General features: G+C 40.7%; 1 long non-coding RNA gene across 1 annotated transcript in view; it reads right to left on the reverse strand.

Annotated features, from left to right (window-relative positions):
- Positions 1 to 958: 958 nt before the first annotated feature.
- LOC308197495 overlaps positions 959 to 8308 on the reverse strand; it is a 76997-nt gene continuing 69647 nt past the window's right edge. Inside the window, exons 7-8 of the long non-coding RNA XR_013952986.1 lie at positions 8106 to 8210; positions 959 to 5091 (exon numbers count right to left, since the gene is read on the reverse strand). This is a non-coding gene — a long non-coding RNA (uncharacterized lncRNA). The remainder of the gene's footprint in view (positions 5092 to 8105; positions 8211 to 8308) is intronic.

The following is an 8308-nucleotide window of genomic DNA, read 5'->3' on the forward strand; positions in this document are numbered from 1 at the left end:
CTATTCATCTTCTCCTTATTGGAAAGATTATGTAGGCCAAAAATCATCTCACTTTTGTTCTTCTGCTGTGTTCTTTAATTTTCCTCCAGTTTTGCACCACATTCTTAATTTTGCCAAGCTAAGATTAAGCTGGGCTCCTATAGTTTTCTCTGATACGATTGCTATATCTTCTGCAGTTTAACTCTATCTTTCCTTTAACCTGTGGAAATGAAACTGTGCTCTGTCTCACATGTGACCCCACACGAGCCATTTACAGCAGTGCTTATATTTTCTATTGCTGTCACAAAGTCAGATAGAAGAGATATCTTAATGCAGCATGTGTTGGCTGATATATATAATCATCATACAAGCTACCTTATAATCACAGTTGCTTCTCTCATGGGGCCAATTCTCCTCCTTCCCTGCCATCCCAAGCTCCTCTGGTGGCTACTGAGTAGGTGTTATTGACTCCTTCTGCAGGAGGTGATATCTCCAAGGCTGTGGTGGGTGACAACTCCTTTCAGAGCCATTGGCTCCTTGTTGCTTCCCTGCCTCCATTTCTAGATGGAACAAATCCGTCACAGCTCTGCCCATCATGCCATTGCCAGCACTGGATGCACAGCTCTGCTTTTGGGTGCCCCTAGAAACTAAGAAATAAGCTATCATCCTGGGGCATTTTGGTGCCAGTATTTTAACATGGATGACATTGTGACTGAGTTCAGTATCCTGGGTCAGTTCTACCATAAATCAAGAGGGAAATGTTTATGCCTCTCATATGAGCTACTTCTGTGTTCTATGTTCTATGAGTCCCTCAGACAAAAGTGGTAATTTTCATTTCCAAGCTCTCTTTTGCACTGCTTCTAAGCACTTCTGTTCAAAGGTTACAGCATCTGTTTTCTCTGCGGCTCCTGCATGAATTGACTTTATGAGCATAATCTCAGCCCAAATAAGATTTATTAAAAAGTGAAAGAAAAGGAAATTGAAAAAAGAAAGAAAAGGTTTATTTAACATTCAACATAAATTTATTTACATTCCTCATAAGCTAAGCTTGATAAAACATTTCAGCTGTGTGATAAAAAGAAAAAGAAATACAAATAGTTCACCTTCCAAGAAAATCAATTTTCTGTCTATTCAAATCCTCTGTTATCATGAACTTTCTCTCTAGATAGAGATGTGAGTATACTTCTAGTTTCTCGACAGAGTTTTCTCCAGGCAAACATAGAATAGAAGCTGAGTTCATCACTTGCCCTGACAGGTAGCTCATTGAGGTTATCTTAACTGTGATTAACAGTTTCTTTTCAAATGCTCAATTACCTCTTTCAGAGATTGTCTTGGACAGGTTGTAACATCTCACCAGAGCAAAAGCTATCCAGACATCAGCTTTATCAAATTTTCCTGTACATCAATTTTCCCTTTGAGTCATTTTTTTCTGCACTAAAAATATGAACTATGTGCAGATCCCTGGACTCGGCTTAACATTTGTCCAGTGTGAGTCTTATAATAATTTTTGATTGTGTTTACAGGAGACAGGTCAGTATTGGAAACCCAGAGCTGACTGCCTCAAACTTTCTGATATTTAAAATCTGGAATCAACCCGAGGTCTGAAGTATCTCTGCCACCAAGAAATAACACCTTGAATGCAATTACTCTTTGTCATTCTAGCAGAATGTAACCTGTTCTCAGTAGTCCTAAAATGCAAGAAATAAAGGGAAAAGGCTTTAAGCACCCACACAACTGAGGCATGCTAGTGGCATGACAACCTGAGCCGTACAGGACGTGTGACTGAACATACTCTTCACCCTCCACCTTCTAAATTGGATGTGAAGGCAGTGGACTGCTAAAATGAAGAGTTAATGGTGTTGCCTTGTTCTAGCTTGCTGCAAAGTAATAATGTAATTGGGTGAGGCTATGTCTGACTAGTAAGTAGATTGTCATCATGGTCTGTAGGAAGGTTTTTCTCACCACCTCTCACAAAACAGGTGATTTTTCTGTGGGGCTGAGCTGTACAATGCTGTGTCCTTGTCAAGGCCAGACAGGAGGCAAAGGATGTGCACCAAGACCTGTCCTGCGAGAGGCTGTTGGGATGGTGGTGAAGCCCTCCTGGGCAGTCTCTTCTGGAGGGCTCAGCCTCGTCAACACTGAGTGTGCAGACAGACCAGCCTTGCACATAGGCTGATGGGGAACTCCATCTCCATGTCAAATATTCCTTAATGTCCATGAGGGGATGTAGCAGGCCTGCTCACAGTTTGCTGCCCCTCAAGCACGGTATTATTAATTCAGGTATTATGACATTAACAGGCGATGGCTTCCTTTCAGCCAGCTTTAGCCATCAGAGACTTAGGTGTCTCCAAGGTAGCTGGAGGTAGCCTTTTCCTCCACTGAGGCAGCTCCGGTGGGAGAATGTTCTGTAACCACATAGCATATGATGAATGCCTTTCCATAGACACCTTTCTTCCACAGTTTGCCTTAGGAAACTAACCTGGACTGGACATGCACTTCCTTGGTGCCTAAGGTCAGATGACAGAATTATCATGGGTATTTCAAGGTCTAAGTCCCTCTGTAGTAATGGCAGCCCTGGATTAGCACCCCCACTGGAAAATACAAATCACAAATTCAAAAGTCTGAAAGACTTTGTTTTGGTAAGACTGTTGTTAAAAGTGAACATTAAATCATCTTCTCATGGCTAGGAACTTCAGTTGCTGACCCTCAAATGGGAGAAAATGTCATCTGGTCATGCCTGCTCCTTGTTCCATGTCATCCTCCTCCTGCAATAATTTTGCTGATTACTTCATCCTCCCCAGCCAGGCCAGGGTAGGCTGAAATAAAACCCCTTGTACATGGAAAGCTGAAGTCCCTGTCGGGACAGTCCTGCTGGTCCAGAGCAACCCTATTGCTCCACCAAATGACTTTGACACGGGGAGGGTTTAATGGTGAAAATGAAGCACTCTGGCCATCCTTCTCCCCGTTTTCCTGAAGGATGAGGGGGACCAGACCCTTGTGTGGATCTTTTCATGCAGTTCTATTGCATTTACCAAAGCAAAATTTGGCAGCTATTTTTATGGGGAAAGCTGTATAGCTTGCACAGTATTTTAGATTTTCAAAGCAGTCTAGGGGATTTCAGACACATATCTTCCATTTGCTTTAAAACACCCTCACTTTAATGAAAGATATGTGTCTGAATCCCCCAGGCTGCTTTGGAAGTCTCAGCTACAGAGTCTGATTTAAAACCCGCTGAGATCAGGTCTCTCCACTGACGTCAATGGGCTTTGGACAGTCCCGATGTGAAGGAGATTTCTTTATTGGATGTGCCTGTAAAAGACAGAATCTAAGCCAGTTCACATTGACCCATTCTTCATTTCAGGCAGACTTTGCTAGTCATTGCTAATGGCCACAGCCATAGAGCACTGGCATTTTCCAGGCAATGAACAATTAAAGAGCTGCAGATACAGAAACGTCCTTAGCACAATCACTATTAGAAATGGATCAGGGCAGGGGGTAAGGTTGCCTGAGAGACATTCATTGTGATTACAAGGGTCACACAGGATGCCCAGTAACAAAGGAAAGATTTTGAGATGGTAGCTTAAAATGAGTGTAAAGACTAGAAATATGTTTTACACCCTTCTTATACAAAGCTTATCTTCTGGGCTATTTTTCTTCATCTTTTTTCTGAAACATTCAAGATTAGCTTCAACTAGAATGAGAGGAATAGGGTAAACTGGTGTTCTCTGTGGTACAGAGAAGCCTTTCAGGGACCTGTTTGCTTTCTCTTTCAAATATATAAGATTAAGCTATTTGTCAGGAAAGATTTTCCCCCAGATCCAACCCGCAGGGAGTGTTTTCATTTGCAAGCAGGAAGGAGGAAAAATGAAGAAGTTCATGGGAAACAAGGAGTGTTTGTTTTTGTTTTTCTCTCTATGTGGGATGCAGTCTTCTCTCTCAGGTCCCACAGAAATTTCCTTTTTTTTTTTTTTTTTCTAGGGGCACTGGCAATGCTGCCTATCTCTTCTGTAGGCAGGAGCACGTAGTTTTGATGTCCACAAGCTTCCAAACTGAAGGCTTTCCTTTCATTACAAGCTGCTGCGGAGGATTTGGTGTGTTGGTACCATGCAGCGCAGGAGATTTGAACTTTGTGGGTCTTCACAGCACTGCAAAGAGATGGCAAGGGTCCTGCTCACGTTCTAGGGATTGGAGCCGAGGTTCAACCTGTCCATGGCTCTCACTGTGTTCATGGCTGAGAGGTCAGAGAGAGCATTGTGTAGCTGTTCAGCTACTGGTTGATGGGTTGGAGAGATATTTAATAGTTGTTATTCTTTCTGAGTTTAATTATTAATTTAATTGACTAAGTCACCATAGCACTGGTTCTCTCCTTAGCTCCAGAAGGCTGCTGCACCTCAGAAAGGGTACATTTGGTTATGTTGGATTTCTTGCCAGCCCTTACACAAAGCCAAGAATAGGAGAGAGAACAGCTGTGTATTGTCAGAAGCACAGACAAAACCTCTTATGTTATATTTTGTATTTTAATTTGACTCTTTTTTCCCCATGAGTTTTCCCATTCTGACCAATTAACCACATTCATCTAGTAGAAAAACCTGTAACAGAGATTTGTCATCATAATCTATAGGTATCTATATGACATCTATATGTTATGTCCTTTAGCCTTATTTATTAAAAGTAATACAAAGCAAATGAATCTGACTGAAACTGGAGATCTCTTCTAAAACAAATGCAAAGTCCATTCAAACAAGCAGTTCCTTTCTCAGCAATGTGGCAACTCCACTGAGTGCATCATCTGTTGTCACAAAATACAAAGGAGTCTTCCACAAAGCCAAGAAAGGATATGCAGCTTAGGAGAGATATCCAACCTTGCACTTCTTGATTCTGTCTAATTGTAATTCTAATGATTCACACACAGATATTTTGGATTTGCGTATGTGTCTGTCTACGTACACATACGTACACATATCTATACATATACACTTCCCCCACACTCTTATTTAGGAATATGAATCCAACTTGTGATTGCAGAAAGATCCTCACATTTCATGTAAAGCAGTGGTAAGCTGTCAAAGAATGGTGTCATAGATTGTTGTGACAGGCTAGTCAGAAGACGTGCTGGAGAGAAGCAATATAGCCATCTGAACATGCTGGATACTGACAGGAATGTAGTTACATGCACGATTTGGAAGTATAGAGGCATATGAAAGCCCACTATAAAACTGCTGGCTGTGTTAAAATATTTCTCCATAGATCTGTATAATCATTACATACAAGTCTCATATATACTCCAGATTAGCTATCCCATGAAAAAAATATATTTCTGCTCTGTTGTGCTAACAGAGCTATCCAAATTGATGACAGCTGATTATGCATTGTGATAAATATATAAGATAACAACAATGTGCATCTTCTTTCTGGGGGACTTAGTTATTTTATAATTCAAACTATCTTAAAAATCTCGGGGAAGATGTCAGACCCCCTAATTTTTCTGAGCTGACTTTAGTGCAACGACTATATTTATCTGTGTCTGGGCAACACAAATTGGATTGTAGTTGTGAATCTATAGCATCAAAAATCTTGATTCTACCTGAAGATGCCCAGTTGGATGGCTCAGAAAATTACTCATAATCCATATATATTTTGTCTGTAGTTTGAAAAACCTGCTGTTAGTAATCAAAGACAATTGCTATACTTGTTCTGTGTTCATAGGTAGTTTTGATGTTTGGGGCTTTCTTCCTATCCCTATACACACATCACTAAAATCAGTTTATTTTTTTCACTTAGCTCCCCCAGAACAGAGTTGCAACTTCGGTGTGTCAAAAGAAAGTGCTGCTGCTTTTCTCACCATGTTTGTCCCAAAGAAAAAAATAAAATCTTTCATTTTCTGTGGTTGTTTGGTCTAAACTGACACACAGAAAAAAGCAATAACATGGATATCAATGGTAGGGGAAAGAAAATACCTACTCGTCAACGCTCCCTCATATTACTCTTGCCGGGTTTAATTTCAGACTATCCGATTTTTATCCCAAGTCAAATATCTCATTTCATCTGAAGTTTGAATGGTATTAGCAGAATGAATAGCCAAAATCTAACATTTATAGACACAGTCTCGTAGCCTTTCTTTCTCATCCTTGTTTTTGTTTTTGTTAATACCCTTCCTGTTTTCAGAGAAGCAGAGCAATTTCTCAAACAGTATTGCAGTGAACAACTACTTGAGGACTGAGTCATGTGCCAGCATCTGTGCCAAGTCCCTGGTAGGACAGGGAGCTCTTGAACCATCCCATTGCTAATCAAACAATCTGGCGACATCCTGCCAACCCCGTCCTTGTCATCTGCTGCTCGCTCTGCACGCACATTCGATTAGCTCAGCATCAGATTCTCCCTGCTGTGCAAAGTTTCTTCTTCTTTGCTACCAGCCAGAGGAAGCAAGGATGGGCTGATTTAAAAATCTTGGCTCATCTTATCTGGCTTATGACAAATATATTCTCAAATTAGTCTTGCAACTCACTTTTTCCTAACTAGAAATGTCTTTTTACAATAGCCTGTGACATATTTTTGTTCTGCTTTGTATCTTTCCAGCCTGCTGGTCTGTTTTCTGTCCCAGGCTCATTTTCCCAGCCTCTTTCTTAAGTTGTGATTCTGAAAAGCAAGGACAGTTTGCCTGTAGGAAAATTGTTAAACAGATAAGCCCAGCTTGCTGCTCTCAGACCACAATTACATGTGTTCTTAAACTTAAGCATATGATCAAGTACCGTTTTACAGCAGTGCAAATAAGTCCCCAGACACAAACACTGCTAATGGAAGTATAGGTTTTCTTTTCCTGAACATGGAGTATTGGTGTGTGCCCCTTTGTATGATGGCTCCCACCTCCCCACCTCCTTACTCTAGAGTTATTATTGTTTTCTCTTTACGTCTTCTTGCCACAAACACTCATACAAAGGCAGGAAGAGGATTATGAAAGCAGGAATCCCCTAGGACAACTCAGATCAAGGATGAAGAACTGCTGCTCATAAAGCACAGCTGGAATCATTCCCACGTGCCGGGAAAGGTCAGTGAGAGTGAATGCCTGTGGAGAATTTGTCCATAGGGGTGGATAATTTTCAGTGACATAAGACTTCCCAAGAGTATGCAGCAAAAGGAAAAGTGCCTTGAAAACAAGCAGCTCATTCTTTTTTGGGCTAGGCCACCCTGTGGAGTTTTGATAGTACAAGCAGGGCTAAAAATAAATGTAAATCTCTTTATTACATTAGAAGCAGGCCACACAGGTACTTAACCTCATGGGGCTAGACATCAGGGATCTAGATATTCATATAGATGTGGGTAACAGGCATTAAATCAAGTCTCTGGAATTGTGAATTTACAGTCTAAAAAGGAAGATTTTTCAAAATATAAGAAAGGGTGGAATCTTGGAGTTTAAGCTTTCACAGTAAAGATATGGCTTATGTATTTCTAGGGGTCACGGAGTTAAGCTGTTTTTCTGACCCCTGATACTACTTTAGGTACTATAATATGCAGTGACTTAGGTAATATCAGTGTGAGTCAATTGTTTGCACTAGATTGAATAAGAGTGAAGTGTGTGTGCCCCCAGCTCCGTGATTTTTCACATTAGCAGAGATTCTGCTACCATTCACTTGTGATAGAAATTCCTCCCTAGTCAGCTCTGTGTCATCACCACCAGAATAAACTGCTAACTGATGGTGAAATCCTTGACAGACAAACACCAGTTTGTAACTGATGATCCCACCTGTAGAGAGGCTGGCTAGCTAGGCCAGCTATCCAAGCTGTAGACAGCTGGAGTAAAGTGTCATCTAACTTATAGGTGTTTAAGTGAAATGTGTGCCCTATTCCTGTCGGAGATTGACAGGGTGGCACAGCAGATGCCATATGTTGCAGTGCACAATTTGGTCAGTGTTTTCTCACACAGTCCTGCATTGCAGGGTAGTCTGGTTAGGTCAGTTTGATTCAAAGCTTTTGTAGAAAAAGGATTGTAATGTACAGAAAACCAAGATCTTCCTTCTGGGGACTTTAAAATAATGGGGCAAGAGCATTTACAAACAGATTCAAGGAACAGAAAACAATATGACCATAGTAAAACAGTTACTGGAAAGAACAAAAAAGACCTCAGTTACCTCAGTTTTTAAGTCTGAGTTGGAACCTTTGAAGCACAGCTCCTTTTGCCTTGGATTGAATTCATACCTTTGAAGAATGTTGGTTCATTTTTCTTGATACACACCCTTCACAGTTGGGAAAAAAATAATAAAATAAAACAAGACAACAACAAAAACACAAACAAGCAAACAAAAACAACTAAATGAAAAGAAAAAATCCCCAA

This window comes from Anser brachyrhynchus (assembly GCF_964034855.1).
Source record: "Anser brachyrhynchus genome assembly, chromosome: 6".
NCBI lineage: Eukaryota > Metazoa > Chordata > Aves > Anseriformes > Anatidae > Anser > Anser brachyrhynchus.